The 26,231-nt window shown below is 49.3% G+C and overlaps 1 pseudogene; it reads right to left on the bottom strand.

The window, feature by feature from the left end:
- Nucleotides 1-4,855: 4,855 nt before the first annotated feature.
- On the bottom strand, nt 4,856-25,990 carry LOC134148795 (DNA polymerase epsilon catalytic subunit A-like; annotated as a pseudogene).
- Between the last annotated feature and the right edge of the window lie 241 nt (nt 25,991-26,231).

Here is a 26,231-nt window from a genome sequence, read left to right as displayed (position 1 = left end):
GAAATACCATGACATTGCCAGGGGAGGGCAGTGCACCCAGCATTTGGTCTCCAGCCCCATCCGGCCCTGCTGCCTCTGCTGCCCTTTTGGGAGTAGATAATTCCCATCCAGGGAAGGAACTCAGCACTGTTCCATCCTCCCTCCAGGTTCTGCATCCCCTGCTCAGCCCCAGCACCCTCCAGACCCTAGAGGCCCCCCACTCTGCATCTGGGAATGCTCCCTGATGCCTAGCCATGCTCCCAACTCAGCTGGAAAGCCCACTGCTGGGGCAGAGCTCCGCTGGGTAAGCAGCCTTGCAAGCAGTGCTGCTGGCTTCCCTGGCAGGGCCGTGTGCCCCAGTATGGGGGCATTCCCAGCCTTTCCCAGCGGGTGATGAGGATGACAGCTGTGCTAACACCTGAGTGGGGGGAAATGCCGTGCCATGCTTGCTGGCTTATCATGCCCATGGCCAAGCTGTGTGCACAGTAGTGCTGTTCCCCGGGGTCAGCATGTCATGTAAATGAGTGCTCACATGCCCCGTTCCTGTAGTGGTCCCTGGTCCTCCACACAGTAGAGACAGTGTACTCAGAGTCTCTTGAAGCACCTCCCACTGAATAACCAGCTCCACAACTGAGAGCTGGGGTTTGGGGGTATGATCTAGCCTCACTGCTTGCATTGCGCTATGTAAGCTCACCCCAGGCAAGCCAGAGCCCGCAGGCAACATCCATTTTTACCCTTCAACTTTGGAGCACTAGCTGTGTGCAGAGAGCTATGCTTAGAGGCTGTTTGAACTGCTGGACCAATGCCTTCCATGCAATGTTTTCCTCCTCCCAGGTACCTGCGCTGACAAGGTCTCAGTGGGGACCTTCCTCATGCCCTCAGCTCATACCTTGCAGCCCTGCAGGAGCCGCTGAATGGCTCTGTAGACTGTCTTGAGGTCGGTCTCAGCACGCACTTCAAAGGTGTGCTTGTCTGGAAGCAGTAGTTCTTCGCCCACTTTTTCCAGCACAGCACTGCGCTCCAATGAGTACATGTTGGTGAGGTTTGGCATCTGGTTGCTGCGTACCTGTACCAAATGCAAACGTGATCAGAGGGAACAGGGTTCAAAAGAGACAGGCTCCAGGCTGCAAATTTCAAGGAAGCTCTTTCCTCTACACATCACAATGCTTCACGTGACAGTTGAGGAACAGACCTGCTTGGTACACTTCAAAATACGAGAATCCCTGCTGCACAGCAGTAGACATCTGTGTCTGTGCAAAGAAACCGCTCAGCTCCAAACCGCTGCCTGATCCCCTTGCGTTCCCTCCCAAGCCTTTAAGCCCTACTCTTACCGTGTCCAGCACAAACACTGCAGCTTTGCGCTGAGAGGGGATGAAAAGGCCAAAGAGAGCTTTGTTGCCCTGGGAGCTCTGGTAGAGGTAGATGTGGCGAATACTTCCTAGAGACACAGAGCAAACATGCAGCATCAATAGTATCTTCAAGCTATTTGGTCCTGGATACACAGACAGGCCTTCTCCTAGCTGGAGCCAGGTAAGGCACCCTAAGTAAACTGAGCCAGAGAGCACATTTCCAGGTGTTCAATGTCAAAAGTGTCAGCCTCTCGCCCTGTGAGGTGTCTGACAAGCTGCCTGCTGACCATGCACACGCAACCCAGCTGGATCAGGGCTCGGAATAGTAACGGCACCTGTAGTGACAGGGACACTCAGATAATCCTCAAGCCACCAAGTTTTGAGCTGCTTAACCAATCAATATCTTCATTAAAAGCAGGCATCCCAGCTGCCCATCTTCATTTCAGACTTACAGCATTAGAAGCACCAGTACATTTAATCTTGGTCTCACTGCTTTCGTATGTCTACTACTGAATACAGTTTAGGTTCTTCTTTGCTCTTTCTGAACTTTAAAAAGTGGCATCCTATCCTTCTTTCTGGAATACAGAGGTTTTATCACTGCACCCTGGCCTATGTACATGCCACATGCTGGGGTTTTCCTCATCTTTACTCGAAAGAACTCCCATACCTTTGCAGTTCAACTGCTAGCAAGACGGTTCTGGTTTGGTTTAGAGGAAACTCACTCTTTCCATTCAAGTGCCATCTTTTCCCAGAGTCTCCTAATTTCAAATAAATCTAAACCTCTTTCCCCTAAGGGGTTGGAAACCAAACAAGTATCTTTGCTCATATAAAACTGGGCACATTTCTGAGAAAGCTACTCGAGAGGGTCTTTCGTTTTAGCGTCTTACTAACTTGTTTCATTTTGAGCTCCCATGCCTCTATCTGTGCCATTGGTACACAGACCAGTCAGCTACCACTCAGCACTCCTTAAAGGATGAGGAAGGAAAACGAGCACCTGGAAGGGTTACCTGAGTCTCATACACTCCCTCAGTGTCTGGAGCAGACAGGTCTGCATTGATTTCATTGATGTGCTCTTGGTACATGTCTTCAGGGACTGAGTAGTCGTAGAGATTGTAAACCAAGTTTGAGCGGGGCAAGATCCAGTTCACCTGCCAGGAAAACAGACACACTCAGCAGGGCACCTTGCTTCAGGCCATGCTCCTCCCAACAGCAGGGGAATCTTAAAGGGCAGCAAGGAGTTGTAGTTTGAGCCAGCCTTATGTTTCCAGAAACATGCTGACTCAGGAAGCAATCCAGCTGCTGGTGCTGGTCATTCCTAAGGCAGTTAGCGGGATTTATGCTTTGTCCACATTGCAGTAACTGTCAACCTGCTTTCTGGTCAGGCTGAGATTAGCAGCAGGCAAAAGGGACTGCATTAAGGCACATTAGCAGGGCTGGACAGGGAGGTCTTGTGAGGCAAACTGCCCGTAGTATCTGCCCGCAGTGGCTGGAGCAACTTACATGAATTCAACCAGCTGTTTTCCCTTGTAGAAGCAGCAGGGTCAAAAACATGACCCCCACCTTCCTGTAGACAGCTCCCTCCTCTGGTTTTGCAACGCGCTGATTGACATAGAACACTCTTGGGATGCTCAGTCTGATACAGTGCAGGTCGCTTTTGATCACTGCCCACAGCCTCAACAAGCCAGCCTGGCTGCTCTCAGCAATCTGCAGGACAGGGTGATTTAAGTTAGCTTTGCTGGAGAGATGCAACCCATTCTTAGCTCTTACATACACGCCATGGAGCACTTCTGGGATCTTCAAAGGCTCTACTACCTATGTCTTCATTCTCCAAATAAGGAGCAACTGGTGACCACAAAGACAGCAGTGGACCCAAAGATTCATTGCTCTCAGCTCTGGCATCTCCACATCCTGCTATTGTCCTACCGGTACAGTGAAAAAAATCATCTTGCCAGAGGAAACGTCAGAACATGAATGAAGACAGCTCTGACTGATCTGCAGGCAGCACGTTGCATTGTGCTTCTGAAGGGAAGAGGACACCTGGTAAAGGCTCAAACACATCTCTTAGCTTTGGGCTAGCATTAGCTAACAAATTCATGCCATTGTCTGACTTTAGCCAAAGCATTTGGACATGCTGGATTAGGTGTCCCATCTCCAGCTCATGGTTACACACAGAGTCAAAGGCTGCACGTGACCTTAAACCAAACAAGACTTTTCTGGAAGATGAGAAGTGTCACAACAAGAGGCTGGGTCTCAGATAGCAGAGGCAACCAAGCATAACAAGAAATTAAGAAAATGCTTGGATTGTACCATCAACTTCTTCATGCTCGCATTGACTAAATCTAGGATTCAAGGCACACTTGCCCAGCTCCTCAGCTGAGCTTGCCCCACACAGGCTCTACATAGAAGTCCCAGATTTGCAATCAAGCACAATCATTTGAGGACCTCACTTCCTTACAAAGCTTCTCTGAGCCTGAGGCTCTGCAGTCCCACATGACCTTCAAGGAGGTAAAACTAAAGCAGGATTGAGGTTAGCTGTCCCTGAAGTTCAAGGTTTGACTACAGGTATTGCAAACATGAGGCACAGGGCACTGAACAGGCCTCTGTGAGGGGTTAAGAGTGGGCCTGCCTTGCTGCCTGGTACCTGCACAATCTGCCAGGGCAAGTCCAGGATGCCGCGTGCCGTCCTGTACAGGTAGCTGCTCAGTCCTTTGGAGAGGGTATCACAGATTATGCCTCCGCCTGTCATCACTCCACCATCCTCCAGGTGCCGCTTCTTCCGATGCTCCTGGTGCTGCCAAGCCTGCAGCTCCCATTTCTTCTTGTGGTAGCACAGCCAGACCAGTTGTTCTTCCTAATCAGAGAGAGACTACATGAACAGGAACCACAGAAATTAGCACGCATCTCCTATACATGAGGATCAAGCAACATAAAGCCGAGCCCTTCCACCTTCAGATCCTGATCATGTTACTGGCATAGCTGTGAAGTTGCCATTGGCCTGACTTTCTCTGCTAGTGGGACTCTCCCGGTAACATTTCCCTTTGTAGTTTTCAGTCATAGAAGCGCAGAGGGTTTCAATAAACATGCAGCTTTCTACGCCCTGTTCCCTAGCTAGCTAGGCAGATGATCATACTCCTAGGATGTTTCCTGGATTCCTCCTGCCCAGTCTACTTCACTTACCTTAGTAGTGCCCATGGCAGCAGGTGGGTCCAGGATCTCTCGCCAGGACTGCGACAGTTCCAGATACTGGAACATCTGCTGGCTTTCCTCTGCCGTACAGACCCGCTTCCGTTTATTTGCAACTGGAACCAACGGCTGAAGGGGCTTAGCAGCCCCCAAATCCTCTATGTCTCCAATCTGGGAGCTCGGTGTTCCCCCCTGGTGCTGGTTAGCAAGGACCTGAGAGAAACGACAGCAGGAAGTTTTGGGTGCTGAGGACACAGTATCAGCAAGAGAGGCCCATCAGGACAGCCAGCTCCTTTCTCTCACTCTTATTACCTGTCTCTTGCCTTCAGAAGTGAAGAGCTCATTCATTTTCTTTTGTCTGTGCACTCCCCGGAGTCTTCTAGCTTGCGAGACATGGAACAGTTCTCTGAGATCAGCTCAAACAGCTCTCAGTCAGGCATGTTGGCAGCCTGAAAAAAGGAACAAGGGGAAAAAAATCACTATCAGGAACCTAATGATCAAACCTCGTTGCTATTATATACATGGAACATTTAACCGATTGATATGGCTGTCTTTATGAGGAGTTTGTGAGCAATCTCTGCTCCAGTTGCCAACACGACCTATGGAACATAGAGATCACGGACATGAGGTCTGCATCAAAACTCCTGCTGTGAATGCAACACTTTGAAATGATGTTGTACGGCAAACTCTTAGTGGGCCCAGCTCTGTAGTGCCAGATGCAAAATACAAAGGGGAAGTGCTCCCAATAAACTCCCAAGCAGAGCAGTCGCTCCGGCTTTTCATCTCTCCTGCTCCCCGGTTTGAGGCTCTGTTTTCTGGCATTGTCTCTGCTCTTGCTGGTTATTTTAAAGCTAATCTCTTCTGGCCTCCTCAGAAAAGATTCTGCAGGCAAATGGTTCTGCCATCCTCTGTCTCAGTGAGTGGCTCTAGAGAAAGTCCTTGGTGCAAGAGGGCCACCACGCTACCTCTGTGAAAGAGGTGACTGGAGGACAACGCTTACCCACAATTAAGCGGTAACAGCTGACAAAAGTGCTGTAACAACAGGTCTGGTGCTAAAAGACCCTAAAGAGCAGCCCTAGAGAATCAAAGAGGCAGAAATTACATACAAACAGCCATCAGAGGCACAACGGACCAACTATTCTCCACAAAGTCCATCCTCCCTACAGTGTTAGGGTAGCTTTGACCTTCTCTGGCCCCAACCTGGCAAGACAAACATGCAGGGGATGCATATCCTGCAAACCCTACACTCACCTTGCTCTACAGTACATCCAACCAGTAACCAGCCACCTTGGCTACAGAGGCAGAGACCTCCTCCAGTGTGGTGCCTTTCAGAAAGGCCTCAAATACAGAAGACTGGAATATCTTCACCAACTGCAGCTCTCCCCATTGCTTCACCTCAAACCCTTTCAGTTCAGCCAAGGATCCATCTTCATTGAAGACTGCATACCTAGGATATAGACCAGGTTTTGCACAAGCTCTGTGCCAAGGAACACATCTCCTAGGATGCTGCTTACTACCCTCCTGCCAAAGTACTTCTAGTATTGCCAAACCAGGCAGCCACCAGGTAAATTAATCCAAGCTGTGGGGCTCTGGACTACCATGATCTAGGCATATTTACACAGCTAGAGACAATAACATCATGAACTACTTCACCTCCAGCTGCAAAAGCACATCAGCCTCTGCCCCCAACTTGCCAATTCTAACTGGCAAAATGTTCTTAAATGCACGCAAATAAAGGGCAAGAAGTGAGAGTCAAGGTTAGAGGAGTAGAGAAGTGAAGTGAAATACTAGGAAAAGCCTTATACAGGAGAATGAAGCTTTGTTTGGAAAACAGGAGGGGACGCTGGCAAAATGGACTCAGAGGAAACTGGACATCACTATCAAAACAACTATGACAACACACTGCCCTCTTTTTTTCTGTCGTGTTTCTTGGATTTCACATGCCTGCCAATTATTTGTATGGCTCAATACAACCATCACAGGAAGCTTCAGTGGAACAGAGTGAGACTCAAGCGTACATACTTTGTCACCCCTCCTCCAGGCAGTCTTTTCTTCCTCAGCTGGCAGCGGTACCTGCCAGCCAGCTCCACCCTACTGCTCTTTCCACTTGGAGAGTAGCAAGAAATAAGTGCACTTGCTGACATCCCAAGAATCACAGGAAAAAATCAAGGGCCCCTGAGATAAGACTCCTATGAGCAGAGTTCATTCAGTGCTTGACATCCTCTTGACTTCTGCGATAGACTCCCTTGGCATGCAAAGGCACTCACAGTGGATGCTGGAGTTCATCCAACAGAGACATTCAAGCAGAAACAAACATAGTCTTGTTCGAACAGAGAGTGCTGGAGGACAGTGACAGTATTTTCTGAACCCAGACCCAGGTCTGTGGGCAGTCCTCTCGTGATTGCTCGTGCTCGTATTTAAGCAGGCTGCATGAGAAAGTCAGTGAAGTCAAGTGCAATTGCTTTTCTATACCATGATGGCACTGGCAAGATCCACTCCTTCCCCTAGATGGGGATTAAAGTGGAAACCTCTGGGAAAAGTATTACTAGAGGTCTGTAAACTTGAGAGAGGGACAGACAGAGATTAGTGAATTTAAAGAGAAAAGATAGAAAGAAAAATCAAAGTTTGCCTGCGCATCTCAGAACCAAACAGGGAGACCATGACTAATCAGAAAGTTTGAGAAGTGCTGTTTTACTGTTATCTTCAGAAATTTACTGTCAGATGTGTCAATTAAGGCCAGGGCATAGCTGGATTCAAAGACTGATCTCATGCAGGGAACTTGCCGTTTAAAGACAGCATGATCTCGGTGGTACGCAGCAACAAGCAAACCGAACATGCTGCCAGCTCCAGAGGACTGGCAACACGGGGCAAGGACTAACACGCCTCAAATGTAGTCAAGGAAAAGGACCCTCAATCCCTTCCCTTGGGGAAGTGGTGATTTTTCAAGCTTTGAACTCTTACCTTTTCTTCAGCTTCTTGCCCTCCTCCTTGGACGCTGAGAGGATCATGGCCAAGTAGGGCCCATCCACTTCAAAGAAGATGCTGTTCTCTAAGCGTGTGACATAGGTGAGAGAGGCTGGGTCTGCCAGCTCCTGGTACTCATCATTTGTGAAGCCTTCCTGCCGGCACAGCCCCAACAGAATAGCCTCACTCAACAGCTCGGCTGATTATACGAGCAGATAGCCCCCAGATACATCATCCTGTCTGAAGGGATCACTGATGGCCTTTGTTCCTTCCCGATGATGGGAAGGATCAATCCCTGCTCCCCTGAGGGAGCATAACTTACCCTATCTTAGCAGAGAATAAAGTATCCTGATTCCTTGTGACCAAGCAACTCCTTGGAAACCTACAGAACAATTTAGCAGGTAGGACTCAAACATGGGACCTGAAGAAAAGTGCAGGAGACTCTAAAGTCACTTCTTTTGGCTCATAGCCATAAATATCTGAGCAAGCAGAGCATGGGACCTTGTTGTCTTGACTCCTACTGCTTCTGGCAGTCTATGTACAGAAGCAGACACCAACCCTGGTCTCTTACACTATACCCTCTCTGCTATATCAGAGTCTCTCCTTCCACTCAAACGCCAGTTTGAGCTATGGGCTGTGCAGGGCAGAGAGTAGCTGTGTAGCAAGCAAAGCTGTCAGCCCCAACGTCCTGCTCATTACACAGGCGACCAGAGACAAAAGACAGGCTGTCCTCTGGGCTGAAGCCAACTCCGAGAACAAAGATGCATACTCCACTGCCAGTAGAGCTACTCCCTTCACATGAACTGCCTGATTGGCTTGCAGGCCTACAGAAGGCTAAAACATTTTCTTCCCTTTCACTGTTTTTACCAGACTGTACAGCTGGCTGGTACAGATGCCAGACTCACCTTCATGGGGATGTTCAGCATGGCACCTGGGTAGCAGATTGTCACCTTCGGCTTCTTTGCATTGGTTGACTCGATGACAAAGTTTTCCGGGAAGCTGTTGGGAAGCACACACCAAATCCCATCTCTATCCAGTTCTAGAGGTCTCCTAAGAACGGAAGAAAAAAAAATCACCATCAGGAAGAGATTGGAAAATATGCCAAAGAACTGTTCTCTGTCCACAAGTCAGGCAGAGGCAGTGTCCTTTCTGCAAAGGAAGTCCTAGTCATACAACACCAGTTGCATTAATAAGCCATGGCAATGTCAGAAACCTGAATCTCCAGAACACCAGAGCTTCCACTGATTAATCCCACATCTATCCCACTGCTCCTCTTCTCTGCCAGTCAAATTCTGCCCTTACCCATCTGCTCACACTACATACAGGAGAACCTTTCTTCCTCAGCTCAGCACATACTCACCCAATCTGCTCAATCAGCTCCCTAGCCTGTGTGATCATATTTGCTCCAGTGAAGCACACAATCCCAGCCATTTCCACGGAGTACCAGCAAGCTCTGTGAATGGAGGAGGGACAGTCAAAAGGCTGCAGTGCTACCTCTTAAGTACAGCTGCGGGGAAGCGCATCAGGTCGTACAGAAAATAAAGTCTCAGGGCAAAAAAGACAATCACAGCAGCCCTCAGGAGATCATTTTCCTTTTCCTTCCCTGTGATACTTCAGGAAACCGCACACCCTGAAGAATCACCTATAGACAAACCCTGCCATCCATTGTCAATGCTACAGGGCCTTGTTTAGCAAAAGTCCCTGCTAAGGGGACTAATAAATAAGAAGTCATTAGTAGGAACAAAAAAAAAGTGTTACAGGGATCACCTATCATCCCCCTTGTGCTTCGGAAGCAGGTTAAGAAGGTGAGAGCCTCACTAGAACAGCTCTGGTTTACAGTGCTCCTTGCTGGAGGACTCCAGCAACGACCACAGGTGAGACTCACCCTTTACGCATGACATAGCCATAGAAAGAATTGAGGACACACTTGTGTGCCAGCTGCAGGGAGTCATAGAGGATTTCCATATTCTTGCAGCGCTTCACTTCAGAGGCATCGCCTGTCTCCACAGCCGCAGACAGCTTTTTCTTCCACACCTGATGGCAAGAGGCAGAGTCAGGACAACCCTACATTCCACTACAGGCAGTACCAATAGCCAGATATTCCCCCCACCACAATCCTAATATGACACTGTGATCCTAGAACAATATCAGTTATTAAGATAATTCCTCTTTCTTTCTGCTCTTTCTTTTGCATTTGAGGGGGGAGCGTTGGGCACAGGCATTATGCTATATTATGGAAGAGTCTTGCAGCATCAACTGTAACTCACACCCATAGTTAGAATTACCTAATCCCAGCAGAACTGCCATCCTACATCAATTCTGTCACACCACGTATTGTGCTGGCAAGAACTAAATGCTTGCAGCAAGAGATTAGATCGAGACTAACAGCAAAACCATTTCAGCAGAAAAGGCCTCCCAGCCACCTCCGTGATTCACGACAGAACTAGCAAGAACTGCAAAGCAAATGGCTCTTTATTAAACTCTTCCAGAGACAGAGTCCCAGCATCTTGTCATTTCTTTCAACATATTAGCAACTACATTTCAGTCTCCTCCCTCTGCCACAAGACTCCAAACATTTGAGAACTAGAACATGCTGCTTCTTTCTCCTAGAATCAATCACTTCTTAGCCTAAGATCAACTGTTTCTCTGCTTGTCTCATCTTTCTCTTTGAAAAGTACCCTACACTGAACACAAACCAGATCACAAAATAGTTGAGCTGAGGATTTTCTAGATCCAATAAAAGCCAAAAAAAACCCAGCTGTTTTCTTTCCTAGCACTGAAAGTGATTGCATCAGAGAGCTAGGAACCACTGTGGCAGCAGCTGTTTAGGATTCAGCAGGGGAAAAACCTGCACTTGCACCAGAGCTGTCAGGAAAGCTAATATTTCTTATTGACCATACAGATTGAGCAAAATGATCCTTTAGGGTTCAAGTTTTCAGTGAGAGGTGAGGACCTTCTAGCTTTGGCAGCACAAATAAAACAGAAATTCAAGCCCAGCACCTCATGCAGCCCCTTGAACTCACAGCGACGGTCTCTGAAAGCTCGTACAGTGTCTACATAGAAAGAGTTCTCTCGCTGGCAGATGGTGGTGACACGCTCCTCCACCTTGGTGATGTGGATCTGCTCATAAGCCTTGCAGCAATAATCTAGTAAAGGAAATAAATAGAGAAAGCTTTCTCAGAGATCAGTGTCCCACTATGAATGGGAAGGATGAACACAATGGCATCGGGCAAACCACACAGATCCACAGATCTGAAGCTTTCAAGGCACCAGTCTGAGAAAAATTCCATCAATGCAAATAAACATCATACCTAGGAAAGCAAGGAAGCAGACCTGCTACAAAGGCAAGGGGAGGAAGATACTAATATGGGGAGAAACAGCACCTCTCTAGAGAGATGCAGAGGTGTGTGTGGGAAATAAATTACCCATGAGGGCTCATCCACAAATTCAGGCTCTGCTCAGAGCCCCCACTAGCTAGATGCTTCTGCTGAGTAGTATCACTTTAGGAGCAAAAAGTGAAAGGATATCGAAACGTGTTTCACTGGCATGCTTAATGAGCGCTCATTAAAGAACAACAACAAAAAACCCCAAACAAAATATCACCTTCCATGTGTCTCAGCTCAAATACATGACTCTCAGTGAGAAAAGAGAAACACTGAGACAAAAAACAGCACTTGCCTCCTCCTCAAAAAACGTACAGGAATTGGTTGGGATCCTAGGGGAAAACTGTTGCAGCATGAAACTGAGATCAAATTCAGTCTGAGCCAGCACGAACTAAGTAGCCTCAGACCTGAGAGACAAGTAATTAATGATGTGTTTGTAGTCTAGGCAGCAAAAACCTGCTCCAGATAATGCCATTTATTTTCACCTGCCAGTTGCTTCTTCTCATACTTGGCCTGCTCTTCACGGGAAAGCTCGTGGAACGCCCGGGGTGCTCCATCTGGATACAGAGGAGGAAACTTCTCAGGCTCCAGTCGTTGCTGGATGTGGTGATACTCGCTGCGGCTTGCAGGCACTGCAAAGGAACAGCAACTAGGAGTTTTCCAGGGGAGGAACAGGAAGCGGTCTCTGTGTCTTCAGCTCACGCTGCAAGCTCTATCCATGCTGCAATGCAACAGGGAACTTGACAAAGCAGACAGCAGAATTACACTTACTGAATTCTCCTCTCCACTGCCAAGTCATCCGGCGCTGACGATTAGCACCTGGCTTGTTCAAGTCACAGGCAGCACATGTGGCCTCATCCACCATTGCTGAGGGCTGGACACAGGTCAGACACACCCATGTTAGAGAAAACAGAACTGTCTCCAGTGACATATGCCAGAAGGAATCGATGTTGGGTACTAGAAGAACACAAATGTGAACATCACAGAGGTGATGTTCAGTAAGTTTTCCTTTCTAGAAGCTTTTCAGAACACAAGTTACAGCAAAAACAATGACTATTCTTTGGAAGAAGCCAGCTAAAGCTATTGCTCTACCTTGGACAGACCTTTCGGCTCTGTACACCTGGCAACTGTAACAGCCTGACTGGATTTCAAACCGAGCCTTATTTTATCCCCCTGTCCAGGGCAGGAAGTTTATTGTTTGCCGCTAAGGGGATCAAATCGGAGGGACCTCCTAGACCATCTGCAAGACAAAACAGAAAACACCTTCCTGACTGGACTGAGGTTACCCACATGCAACCTGTTGGTCAGAATGATGTTGGGGTACATGGCCCCTACATCTAAATGGTAGATAAGGGGGCATTCAATTCCGTTAGGAACATCCTTCAAGGAATTCAGCTTGACTTTGATTTCATCACAAGCCTGCGGGGAGATGTAAAAAAGTAAAATTCAAACAAGAAGGAATTAATGATGCAGTCACATACGCACTATATTTGGTCCTTTACTTCCGACATGCACAGAGACACCTGCCACTGATTCTGGGGAACAGAGGAAGAGTATGAAAAACTAAAGGAATAGGATTAAGATGAGTGGCAGCGGCGAGTCTTCTTTAGCCACCAATCTTTAAGGTTTTCTTTTGGACCTCCAAGGTAGGTTTCATCTACACTGCAAATGTCTACAGATAAGTTTCTCCTGTCTCTCTCCATGGAGTATAAAATGAGTCTAAACAGGCATCTTTAACATGTGGTGTCTCACCAGACATATTCAGGATGAGAAAAATCAGCCTTGCCTCCAGCCTATGCCAGTTCTTTATTAATATGGGAAATAAGGCACAGATGGACATGGGGCAGAACTCAAAGCTGAAGAAAGTTGTTATACAACACCAATATGTGTGCACAGGACCCAGGCTTGCCTAAAGAAATGTGCTGCAACTCCACCCTCACAGTTCTGCTCTCCTTGGAAAGCCCAGTCATGCCTCTGGCCCTGCAGGCTGAGGCAGGACAACAGACCTCCTGGAAGTTGGTGACTTGATCCAACGGCAAACCTTCTTCCTCTTCGACAGCATGCCGGAGCGTCTTCTCCACATGCTGCATCAGGAAGTTAAAGGCAGCAGGATTCTGCAAGGATACAGGAATGATACCGAGACCTCTTCTAGCCCTGACACCCATCCTCACACACTGCCCAGGGAAGGGGGGCAGGGGGTGACAGCTTCTGCAAGATTATCCATGCTCCAGCGTAGCTTCGGCGATCTTTGAAAACAGGCTCACTACTTAGCAGAGCATGTCTCAGTATGGGTAGAGAGCAGTTCATCTCATCTGAAGGGCAGATGGCTGAAACAGGTCAGCTGAATGGCATCTTGAAATGCCCCTTCGTTCACTGATCAGCTCCAATGTGAGCAGGCAGATAATGTTGGCCAATTAGCTGGCCTGACCTCCACAGCCAACTTGAGCTCTCTAGAACTGAAGGACGGTGGCTTTTTGCTAAGAACCCTACAACTCACAAAAGCCTACACCACTGGCACTAAGGCAAAACACAAAGCAGAGAAGAGATGGTGGCTGCTCCCCGGCCCTTGGAGTTCTCCTGCAAAGGAGGCTATATAGGGCAGCTAACAAGAAGAGAAGATTGCATGCATGTTCCAGAGTGCAACACTTATGGGGCTGACCTAGCAGTCAGCTGCTCACACATCTAAGGCTCTAAGGGGCCAAGGATTTAGATTTAAGGTCCTTCTAAATTCACAGTGCACGTTCCCTTAAGATCATTTACAAGATTAAGGCCACTAAAATAAGCAGCACTGAGGTGTGGTGTATCACACAGCAAAGAGAGAAGTTGCCTCTAAAACTTACAATCTAGACAGTAGCACCAACCAGAAACAGGTAAAAGAGGCCAAAAGAAGCTTGGCTTGAGTGGGAGAAGGACAAAGATATAATCCTGATGAGACAAAAACAGAGTCATCTCTGCCAACAACCACTCGCTCAAAGAAAACAAAAACCAAAAAAAAAACCCTCAACCAACCAATAAACAAAGTAAACAAACCCACACAAAAGCAATGAACCACTCTCCTTGCTGTAACACTGTCTTTACCCAATAGCCAGTCTGAGGTCATGAAGAGCAACTTCTCCAACCCTTCCCACCTAAACTCTAAGCAGGTTCATACACTCAAGCCATAAATTAGGTATCAGTTTTATAACAGGTATTGCTATTGGGTATCCCCCAAAAGAACAGAGGATGGTAATTCCAGTTGGAGGGTTATTCCCTACTGCCATGCTCTCCAGAAAGAAGAGAAAGAGCATCATTGCATTACCATTTTAAAGCCTCTGTCGCAACACCTTGATTGTGTCCTTACCTTTTTAAAGCAGCAAGGGATGTCACTGCGAAAAACCCCAGGTTCCAGAGCTTCCACCTGGCCTCCTACATACGTCTCCGAGTCCAGCACGTGGCCATCATCTGTAAGTTTGTTGAACTCCTGCTCCTGCTTGTTGCGGAAGATGATGTTGGCGTGATAGGCCTGAACCATCAGCAATGCTTCACACAGTGTCCCAGAACCTTTTCTTAACACCTGTAAAAGACAGACATCAAAAGCTGGACTTAGAAAGAAGCGCTGTAAAGGGTGCTGCTGGAATTAGGCTGGCCTTATCACCACATCATTGAACTTAAATGTCTGATTTGGTGCCCAACATGATGTGTTTATTCAGGCAGTATTGAAGCCCAAGGCAAGAAGGAGCACAGTAAGGAAACAAAACCAACTCCTTCACTTAGGCTACCCATAACTGGTCTATGGAAAAACAGCTGACTGCTGTACTGCAGAAAGGAAGCGCATTTGGAGACTACTTTCCCTCCTTTCCTTGGGAAAAACTATCCAAACTGTAGAAATTAGTTCTATTGCCAATGTGTCACTGTTGCGTGAAGCATGCAGCTCTCTGCCCAGAAAAGAAATTGTTTCAGGCATGCACTCACCTCATCAGGCTCCATGGGAAGGATGGTGCACAACGCGAAAATGAAAGGGTGCACATACTTCATATACATGTAATAGGTAGCAACTGCATCAGACACCGAACAGGTGGCCAGAGTCTGTTGAGGAGAAAGACAAATCAATCCCAGTCACATTTAATACAGCAGTTAACACGTACAACGGGAAACAACGAAAGGTTGAAATCAGCAGGAAGATGCAAAAGGTATATTTCTGCATACAAACATCCCAGCATGTAAAGAGTTATCAGTTGGCTTAAGACGACATTCTGCTTTAACCCGAATTATATAAGCCAGCTCCAAATTAGCAGAAATGGGGAAGATGAGCTCACTGCCACATATCCGCACAGATGCCACTCCGGAGTGGTCAGGAGGCCACTCTTGGCCTACAGAGATCTCCAGGGCTTCGGCAGAAACCTCATTAAGGTGTCTCCTGGACACTAGCAAAGTACTGCTCCGTTGCAATGCCCCGAGTACTACCGTTTTGCAGAAGTGTAAATAACACAAATATACAGTGCAACGCCAATGCCAGAAACACATCAAGGAAATTCTATTCTTCCCTAAGCTTAAGTTCTTTCAGGTGTCTGAAATTCAGCAAGATATACTGACAACTTCTCAAAAACACTGCATTAACTTAAAGGATTTCACAAAGCTCTAACTCAAAGGTTCACTAATATTGCAGATGCCCAGAGATACAGCACAGGGTGGGAATACCTGAGGCTCCTCCGTAGCCATCCGGCACATCTCTTCAGGGTCCGGCTCCACTGCATCATAACCCAGTTTTGCTTTCGCTGCTGCTTTCAGGTTGTGACTTCCCACTGGCAGGTAACTCTCTCTCTTCACCCACCTAGACAGAATAATGAAAATGCCAGTCGACGAAGAGACAGCCCTGCACTTCAGAAAGGGCTGCTATGTACAAAAAGATCTGGATTACTCTAACAGGGAAAGGTGAGAGCAGAACATCCAAGTGCAGTGGAATAAGAAGCTGCACAGCTTTAGACAGTCTGCATATCTACCCATGCTCTTAAATCCTGACTCGTACAAATTCTGCTATTCAAATCATTTCTATTGCTCAGATTTTTCTCAACCCTCATACTTCAGAGACTTCAAAGATAAACGTTTAAACACAGGAGGAGGTATCAGCAGGACTGCAAAGAGAGGCAGTTGTTTTCCAGAGTCTGGACACTGGTCCAATGTGAAAAAACATTCAAGTCACAACTGCCAAGACAGACAGCCCTCTCCTGTACACACACACACACACACACGCACGCACGCACCCTTTCTTTTCCTCTCTGTGCTAGGCAGGCTGTTGGGTTAGAATATGGCCCTGTGCCCACTACAACGGTTTGGTCTTATCCTGTCCTTTTACCTGCTATCCAGGACAGTTCTCAAACTCCCAATGACAGCCACCAGCAGACTGTATAAACAGAGTTAGTCGTTCAGGCTAGTGGGGGCAAGACGTAACTTCTGTACATAATGGCACACAACGGAGTACCGAGTAGAAGCAGCACAACCAAAGATGGGGGTGCTAGTCCTTTCCTAGTAAGATGTAACTCATGATAGCAGTGCACAGAGATGGAAAAGGGACAGTATTCAAATACATCAACTGTAGGCATTTTATACAAATTTAACAGATAAAGATGCAGTTATACGGTACAGATGCAGCATTCGGTACCTCAGACAATCCATGTGGATGCACTGCGGGGCTTTGTACTCTCCCTGGCTGCCCTTCTGAAATCCAATCTCCTGATACATATTAATTCCATGAGCTGCTGCTCTTGCTTCCACAAAAGGCCTGAGGAGAGAGACAATGCAGAAGAGAAGAAACAAAGCAGTCCCTTTCCTCCACCCCATCCCCACCCCAAGGGTTTCAGAATTGCTTTCTTGTAAGCTACTTAATGAGGAATTTTTCTTGTGAATTCTCCTTTGCTCCAGACCTTACCCGTGAGAGCTGGCCACAGGGAAAACTCCCTGTAGGGCAGAGCTACTGCAAGAAGGAAGCTGCTTGCTCACATCCTATACCAGGAGGCAGAACATTATGATCGAGTTTCCCTCGCTCCCCAAAGGCTTGGCTGCTCTGGTCTCCCTATTGTTCTGCAGTTCTCTTTTGACACTTTGCCTGTTCTCCAGTTACTGAGGTCATCCGTGTACAAACATTGCCAAATCAACAACAATCTAGAAGTAGCTCAGCAATCCCTGAACCAATTGATGGGACTCTATAGAAGTTCGTATTTCAAAGCCAATAAACATAGCTCTGCTCAGGGAAAAAAGAAAAAAAAAGAAGTTCTGAATTCCTCCTCCCCCTCTTCGACAGTCCTCTGCAGGCTGGCAATCCAAGACTCAGCCCAGCACTCCAGATAAAGAGCACATAATCAGGATGTAAACAGGTTCCCAAACTGGCTGGATAGTCTGCGTAGATAAGAACGCATGTGGCCGCTATGTGACCTCCAGACAAAGGACATACAGGCTGGTACCCAATCTCACCTCATGGCCTAGACAACATTTCCTTTTATAAACCAGGTTAGTTTTCATTCCTGATCTTACCAGTCAAAGAAGTCTCCATCGTATGTGACAATGATAGTAGGTTTGGTCTCCTGGACATGTTCAAACCGCCTCTGCATTAAATGAGCCTAGTATGCAACAGAGGATTAAAAAAAAACAAACCCAAAACAAAAAACATCTCCCCCACAAACACAAACACTCAGCAAATTCACCTCCTGCAGGCAGGCACTGGATATAATACAATTGATGCAGTCCTTCCCCTCTGCTCTTGGCCTAGCTAGAACCCGATCTGCCTCATCATCACACCATGAAATGAAAGCATCACCAGCACCGTGACTGTCCGCTGTGCTCCCCAAAGATACACTCTATTGGGTGATAAGCTCTCTTTGGCCTACAAGAGACCAAGGCAGATAAAAAGCAGCCTGATTTCCCAAGTAGAACCTACTTACCTCATCTGGTTCATTAGACACAGGATGGACCCTCATACTCCGGCTTCAGAGTAAATTCAAAGTCCTCAATATCCTCACAGACAATCTCCTTGTTTGTGATCAGATAGCCCTAGAGAGTTGACAAAGGAAGAGTTACTGAGGACTCAGATCCCTGCTACACCAGGGACAGGTTCCTGAACAACCGGAACACACTGCCTAAAGGATGAAATAGTCTTCCATCGATGCGATAATCCTTGCACAGCTTGATAGGTAGAGCTTTTGTCAAGTGGGAACGGCTCTTTGGAGGTCACCTTCTGAACAACTGCTTAAAATCAACTAAGGGTGCCAAAAGGGAGACAACTTAAGGACTATACTCTCCAAATTACTACTGCCCCTCAAAGGGGCACCAGTAGCCTTACCTGGGTTCTCCAACATACAAAACGAGGAAATCCTTATGCATCATTCAGACTAGACTTCAATTTTATTTCCACAGCCATTACATATAGACCAAGCAACTAGCAACAAAGCAAGCCAGGGACCAGACCGCCAAAGGTGACATGCTCGTTTGCTGTCTAGCATTTTGCTCCAAAGCATGAAGAAAAGAACTGTTGTTCCATTACCTGCCCATCAACCACGTAGGAGATCATCGTGATCCGGTCTGCCTCTGCATCAGGAAACTTCAAAGGGAGTTTGGTAGTTTCAATGTCAAAGGCGAAACAACCGGATCCTGAATATGACCAAATACATTAAACTCAAATCAGCTTTAGAATATGATTTAACGAGCAGTTCTCATCAGATTAACAACTAATTTACCTAAGTAGGTTTATGCACATCTCAGACCCAGCAGGCTTGACTGTAGGAGACAAGGTAGCAACAGTGGTACCCACTGATAACCAAACAGCAAAATTCATTAACAGGAGAGAACGGAATAACAAAAGCTTCTCTTTAATGCAACAACCCCCTTCGAGAAAGAGAGTCATCAGGATTGACAGCACGTGAGGAAACATTGCGCAGGCAAAAAACACTTATTACCTCTATGCCTTTATAATAAAGGTTTCTTATGGCATTGGATTTATAAAGCATAACAACGAGTTTAAGAATCGTTGGGCACCCCAGGAATCACCTGGAACAAATGATGTACACCTCTCAGTTGGGCAGGAAGTGCTCACTTCACTAGATTCCTCTTCCTTTGAAATGGTTCAACTGAAATCAGACATCAGGTGTAGGAAACCAAAGAGAAGATTGGAATTCTCATTTGTACTTTTTAGTCTGTGTGACTAGGGGAATCCTAAGAAGCCCATGGGCCAGCCATCCTAAGGAGACCTCTTTCCTTGACAGCATAGACGTATAGACATTGCTCGCCTGGTCTCGCTCTCTGTTTTTCCTCACAGCAGGAGAGATCTCTTTCCGCACCTTCACCAAGTCCTCCACCACGTGGAAGGATAACTTAATGTAGTTCTGCTTAAGATCCACCAAGTGATTTGGCTACAAAGCAACAAGACAGTGCCAGCTAAGGGTGGAAAAGAGTAATGAGGGAAAGGGGAAGACTGCTAACAGTAAGAAAGCGTTGGGAAGGCAAATTATACTGGCACACGTGGAAGAACTGGCCAAAGAAGAGGTAGTAATTGGATGGAAAGACTAGGAGTGAGAAGAGATGCTAGCAAGCACGTAAGACACGCAGTGAAGAACATGTGAGCTATGCCAGTTCACACCAAGGGCCATCTTGTCTTGTTGTCTGTTTCCAAGCGCAATCACCAGTACACACCCAAGAAAGAGTAAATGTATACTATCCCCCTCTGCCACAACACTCTTAATCTCCAACCATTTCTAGCTCAGGAAGTTTCTTGAGCATCCTGTGAAAAAGACTATGTGCTGGAGCAGAACATATATTTTATTTACTATTACTATAATAAGCAATTACTATCAATAAGCAATAATTAGCCTATTCATGATATGCAATGCAAACAGTGCTTGAAGATTAAAGGTAAGCATACTGCTTCCCTTTACTGCTTAGCCCCTTTCTACTCCACTTGAGCTCGAAAGAAAGAAAGAAAGAAAGAAAGAAAGAAAGATTAGTTATTCAATAGTACAGCAGGCAGAGGAATACTGACCAGATCCAAATCTTCTTTGGGGACAGTTTCCAGCTTTGAAATGTTCCCTTGAAACTTCCTGGAGAGGAAGGATGACACTTCTCGTTCACAGCCCTGCAAAGAAACTGGAGAATGAGCAACAAAGCCAGACACTTCTCCAGAGGAGAAGACAAGCTCACAAGAGGTTCTGGCACTAGTGTCCTCAATTGTGAGGGGAGGACACGAGGCTGTCCTGAAATCCTGGCCATCTGGAAATCTGTTCCTTCACACTGGGGCTCTCTTTGATGGTCAATTCACAGCACCGTCAGAACAAACCCAGTTTTGCAGCACGAGCAGGATCAAGACGAGATGAGAGGGGAAATTTACCCCTGTTTGGGCTTAGAAGAAATGAAATAGGCTCCAGAGATCAATTTTAGGACAAAAAAAGAACAGGAAAAATATGACAGCTCCTTGAAGGGATAATTCATCACATAACAAACCAACCTCCCTCTAAGAAACCTTAGTGCAGCCACCATACTGATACAGCTGCTTCCCATCTCAGGTCTTCTCTAACAGCTCTGACAAAACCACCAACAGAAGCACTGGAGCTGTATTTTTCTCCTACCAACCCAAGAAGATGGTCGGTCACAAGGCCTCTCAGCTGACTGGGGGACCCTTCAAGTCAAACCTGCCCTTGTCTCTGGGACCTCAGCCACTAGTTTACTCAAGACCCCGCTTGCCAGTGTGCAGCTTCCAAGTCCATACTCGCCTTCTGGGTAGCGATGTAGAAATACGGCTTATAGGGCAGGGCCACCCAGGAGAAATCAAAACCGGTGAACATTGCGCGACCCTGCAGCCAAGGTGAGAAACCAACCCAACGGTTCCCAACGGAAGCAACGGGCACCGCGCTGCCCTTGCTGCGCGTTGCTGGCATTTGTGCGCCACATACACATCCCTGCATCTCTGCAGCACCCACCTTGGCCCCCAAGGGTCCCAGGTGGACCCAGCGTAGGGCAGACAGCGCTGCTGCCTTGTGGGTGATGCCTGGGGCCCAGAACAGCCAAACCGGTGGGGGCAGGCAGGACGCCCAGCCCGGGCACCAGCGCTGCGCTGGAGGAACGGGATGCACCTCGAAGCGGCTCCCATCCTCCGGGATGAAGTAGTCCACAGCGCTCACCAGCCGCCGGTCCTCACCCAGCACCTCCGTCTGCACATGCACGTGGCCTGTTACGACACACGACCCCCCCCGCCCCCTCCCACCCCAGTCCTACCGGGTGCCTGTCGGTGACACCTCCCCTGCCCCAGTCCTACTGGGTGTCTATTGGTGACACCTCCCCTCACACCCAGGTCCTACCGGGTGCCTGTGGGTGACATCTCCCCCCCCTCCTGCCCAGGTCCTACCGGGTGCCTGTCGGAGACATCTCCCCCTCCCGTCGGTGACATTCGCCCCCCGTCCTACAAGGTGCATGTCGGTGACCCCCCCATCGTTGTCCCCCCTAGTCCTACCAGGTGCCTGTGGGTGACACACCCCGCCGGTGACATCCCCCCCCCCGGCCCAGTCCTACCGGGTGCATGTTGATGAGCCAGCCCGTGCGCTCGCCACGCTCCGTGGGCCGCTCGAAGCCGAACAGTGTGTCCAGCCGCTCCGTGCGCTGCGAGCGCTCCAGGCGCTTGAGGGAGGACAGCGAGGAGCCATCGTCCCTGCAGGACGCCGCGCCGCCAGCCGCCGCCCAGTCCCCGCCGCGACCCACCCCCCACCTCCCGCTGCCGCCTGGCCCCAGTGCTCACTGCCCCCCCCAGCCGCCGCCGCCGCCGCCCGGCTCCGCGCCGCCCCGCAGCACCATCCCGCCGCGGCCGGAGCAGCCCCGCGCGCTGCCCCCACCTCCCGCGAGCGGGAAGCCTGCCAGCCCCGCCTCCCCAGGGAGAGCACCAATCAGAGAGCGGCACCGCAGCCAATGGTCGCTCTCTTCCTCGACCTCTGCCCCGGAGCACGGCGGCTGCGCTGGCCACGCCCCTCGCGGCACCTTCCCGGGCAGGCCCCGCCCCCGCCCCGGCTGCCGCTGCCGCGCACGCGCCTGCGCGGGGGCGCCCGGCGCGGCCCGACCCGACCCGGCCCGGCGCGGTGCGGCCTGTCGTGGGGCGGCGGCGCTGCGCGGGAAGCGGCTGCTGCTCCCGAAGCGGCGCCGTCACGGGGGCAGTTGCGGACCGGCGCCGCCGTCTTGGCCGCCTCTCCAGGTAGCCCTCCGGCTGCGAGGGAGCTGGGAGCCGGCTGCGCCCCCGAGGAGCCCTGGCCGGCCTTGAGGCGCGTGCCGGGCTCCTTGGGCCGTGCGAGTCTTCCTGCCTGGAGGCCGGACGGGCTGCGGGGAGCCGTCGGGGGCCGAGGCGCAGCGTGCGAGCTCCGTCCTTGCTGCGCTTTGGCGGGGCGGGCTGAAGCCCTGGCGGGCTGCGCGGAGCAGGCCTGGCATGGGCTCGGCGAGCCTGGCCCGCCCCGTCTCGCTGAGGTGCCGTCCGGCCGTTCAGGGCGCGGGAGGGAGCTGGCCGCTGAAGCTGGCTGGCTTGCAGTGAAACAGCAAGCAGCACTGCGGTCAGTCTGTGGAGTCACTGCCTGGGAGAAGAGAAGAGGGGCAGGTGCTCTGCAGGGACCCTAAAAAAATGTCTCAGACGTCGGAAAACTGCACTGTGGAGGTCGTGCACAGGAAGCGCTTTCTGCACGGCTGTACGAACCGTGTGTTTGGGGTTTTAAGCATATGCAGTGTGGAAATCGGGAGGCTCCTGGGAAGTTTCTTTCTGGGCCCCAGCCAGCTGCGAGCCGGCACTGCCAGCTTGAGCAGCCCGGATTGCGTTGTCCTTCCGTGGTGCTCGGGCGGTGTTGGGAGCACGTAGGAAGCACCGCTGCCTTTTGCCCAGGCTGTGCTCTGTCAGCGGCCCCTTGGGCACAGCCCCCGCTACTAAAGCAAGCCTCTTCTGTGTTGGCCGTTGCTAAGGCTTTTGTAAATAAACTAGGAGGAGCACACTGTTTTTTTGAATTTCCTTGTTTGTATTCAGTTGAACTTCTTGAACTGGATCCTTTCTAATGACCCAATACTAGTATTATTTTAATAAGAGTGTAAATTACCAAAGTTGATTTTTTTTTTCCAGATATGAATGTCATCATTATAAGATAGATGGGATGTACAGGGTTTGTGCTTCCTCATCATAATTAAATAAGCAAATATTAAAGAAAAACGTGGGGAGAAAACAGGTGGTTAACATAAATCTGATTTTAACCAAAACTGTGACCACTGAGTTGCTGAGGACTTCTCAGTGGGGGATGTTTTGGAAGGAAGGGCACTTTCTTTCTCTCTCCCCAAACTGTACTGCCAGCCATCTGTTGATAATTATTGTCCAGTCTCTGCTGAGAACTTGTGATAGTTAATATTTCCTCACCGCTTGAACAAATAAGCGATAATCACTGCAAGGTACTTGACCACAGGAGTAGAAAGATGAATAGCATGGAAGAGTCAGTGTATACCTTGGTTTGTGAAAACAGCTCAGTTTTCTATTAGTGATTATGACAAATTCAAATTCTTGAGGACTTGGAGAATGAGTACATTGAGTTACATAGTATCTCTGGAAAACATAAGTCAAAAGATCAAAATTATCAAAAATCTTAAAAATTCTCCATTCCTGTTTGTTTTGTATTATTTTTAATTTACTTTATCCTTTCTCAGAGGAAATATTGAATGTTTATAGCTAAGCTGGGGATAGCTCACTTCATTGCAATGTTTATTCTCTTAACCTGTCAAATCTTTATAGTTTTATTGAGCCCTATGTAACAGGAGAGCAGAAATCATTAACTCTGGTTTAAAAATGGCCTCTGAAACTGTCCAAAATCATTGTTGAGATTTTGTTTTTCTTTTTTCAGTTATGTTAATAATACATACTAATAGGCTATGCCTTTAGTTCAAAGACCTGTAGGTTTACAAATAACAGCTCTTTCAACTTTGTAATACTCTTGATGTGATAGCTTCTAAGTTTGTCTAAGAGTGGTCTGGGAATCTTTTTTCTTTTTTTTCTTTTTTTTTCTTTTTTTTCTTTTTTTTCTTTTTTTCTTTTTTTTTTTTTGAGGCTTCACAGTTGGACTTTTTCTGTCTCTACAGTGACAATCTCTGTGAACCTCATTGCTCAGTTTTTTCCCAACACGTAAAACTCAAGATTTTAAAAACTTATTTCTGGACCCACAGAAAACTTAAGATCTTAGCTCTTTGAAAACCCACTCCCTTTCAAAATGCCACAGAGTACGTTTTGCTGATAGCAAGAAAAATGTGTGTTGCTATTGAAATGGCTTTGGGTAATTTGATCAAAATGTCATCAGGCCTGATCCATTTGGGTGGATCCATTTGGCTTGCAGGGCTTGCCAGGTTGCTCTGTACCACAGCGCTACCGCAAAGCATGCTGAGTTGATGTCTCCTGAGCATTGAGTCAAGGCACTGGAGTTGAGAAGTGGATCCCTTGGGTGCCTTTGGGTGCACAGGTGTTTCTCTCCAGTAGACCACATCTTTTCCTCTTGCTGTGGCCCAGGGCTGTGTCTCGGCATTCCTGCCTCTCCTCGCCAGCACAGCAAGGCCAGGGCTGGCCCCACAGCACGTTCAGGCACACAATTGCCTGCAATGACTGTGAGCAACACACTCCACCCAGAGCCCTGCAGGCAACGCCAGGATCCCCTACCTTGCCTGGCAGAGTGTGCTCCCGAGACTCTTTCCCCACAGGCACGCATGCGACACGAGGCTCTTCCCAGAGCCCAGACCCTCCGCAGGGCGTTTCCCACCTTGCAGCCCCAGTGCCTGCCATACTGCCGCACACCCTCTGGCTCCAGCAGCGCTCTCTGTCCCACTCTTGGAAGCCAAGCCAAGCCAAGGCTGCCACGTGACGTGACAGTGGGCTAAGCAGAGGCTGCAGGCAGGAGAACACCTCTGTCACCACCACCTTCCCCACACTCCCCGCTCCAGCAGCATCACACTTTGGCATGCTCATACTGCTGTCCAGCCCAAAGGCTTCATCAGTGGCAAGGGTAGGAGGAGAAGCTGCTCTCTGCAGAGAGCCCTCAAAACCCGCACACCTGGACCCAATCCCAGGCTGGCACCCCGCATCTTGCAGTTGGGCTGCTAGGGTATGGCTCTGACGAGTTCCCGCTGGCGTCTCTCTGCCATGCATGTCTCCACTCTGTCTGAACCCTGCTGGTACCTCCGCCACCTCCTGTGGAGCAACTCTCTGCAGTTCAGGGCCACCAGACAAGGAAGAGCTACCTTTTCCCTGCTTTAACCCATTCTGCCACCAGTTTCACTGCGTCCCTCCAGTTCCCCTGCAACATTTGGTGAACAGGAGCTCGACACACAGCTCACCCACTACTTTCTTGGTCCTGTAGCCTGCATCGCCCCTTTCTCCTCTCCTCGAACCTGGCAACCAGATGTCCTACCTCTGCTCCCCAACCCTTCCTGCAGCCTCTGTCTGTCCCCTGCTGGCAGCCCTGTGCCTTGCCTGCCAGTCCCTTCCCTCGCCTCCAAGCCCTGTCCCTCATCTGCAGCCCCCGTCCCCTGCCTGCAGCCCCCATCCCTCGCCTGCAGCCTCTTTCCTCTGCCTGCTGCCCCACCCGTGGTGCTGTGCTGTGAGTGCCAGCTCCAGACTTCTCCACTTGCGTCCGTGCTGACCATGCCCGTCCCTCACCGTGGTCCCCATGGCACAGCAGGGGTTGCGTCTGTGCTGGGCTGGGGCTGTGTGGCAGCTGTGGGGCATCGTTGGTGGTGGGGTGGGGGGGGGGTCAGTCCTTATCGCTCCAGTGGTTCCCCGAGCTGTGCCATGCCGTGCCGTGCCATGCCGTGCTGTGCCATGCTGATCACGCCAGCAGTGGGTGCCCGGGATTGCCTGTGGGCGCTGTGCAGCTGCTCCACCCCACAGGTGATGGTGGTGAGGAACGGGCACCTCGGCACCACGCACCGTGCGCTGCAGCTCCTCGTCCTGCTTTACTTGGTCAGGCGAGTGCGGGGCTGGGAGCTGCTGCCTCCCGGTGGGGCATCGCTGCCGCACGGTTTATCCCTGCTCCGCACACAGCCCCTGCGCAGCCCCACAAGTTGCCAGGGCAGCTTCTCTTGCCTCTGCTGGGAGAGGGGGAAGGCGATTTCAGCTAAAGCCATAGTGCTGCAAGAGGCGGGGGGCGCAGTGTCTCTGTCCTACCCTGATGGTGATCTCCCCGTGCCCTGTCCCATTGCTCCAGTCCCTTCACATCCTGCTCTTAGGGCCACTTTTCTTGTACGCCCCCGACTGGGACCCCTGCAGGGGTGCTGTCCCTGAGCCTTGTCCCATTTTTCCCACGTGGCCTGCACACCTGTGGATAGCACGACTGCAGCTTGGCAATGCTGGATCCCAGGGATTTCT

Source organism: Rhea pennata, chromosome 18 (assembly GCF_028389875.1).
Source record: "Rhea pennata isolate bPtePen1 chromosome 18, bPtePen1.pri, whole genome shotgun sequence".
NCBI lineage: Eukaryota > Metazoa > Chordata > Aves > Rheiformes > Rheidae > Rhea > Rhea pennata.
Note: the sequence above shows the minus strand (reverse complement) of the source record. Positions and strands in the feature narration are given on the sequence as shown.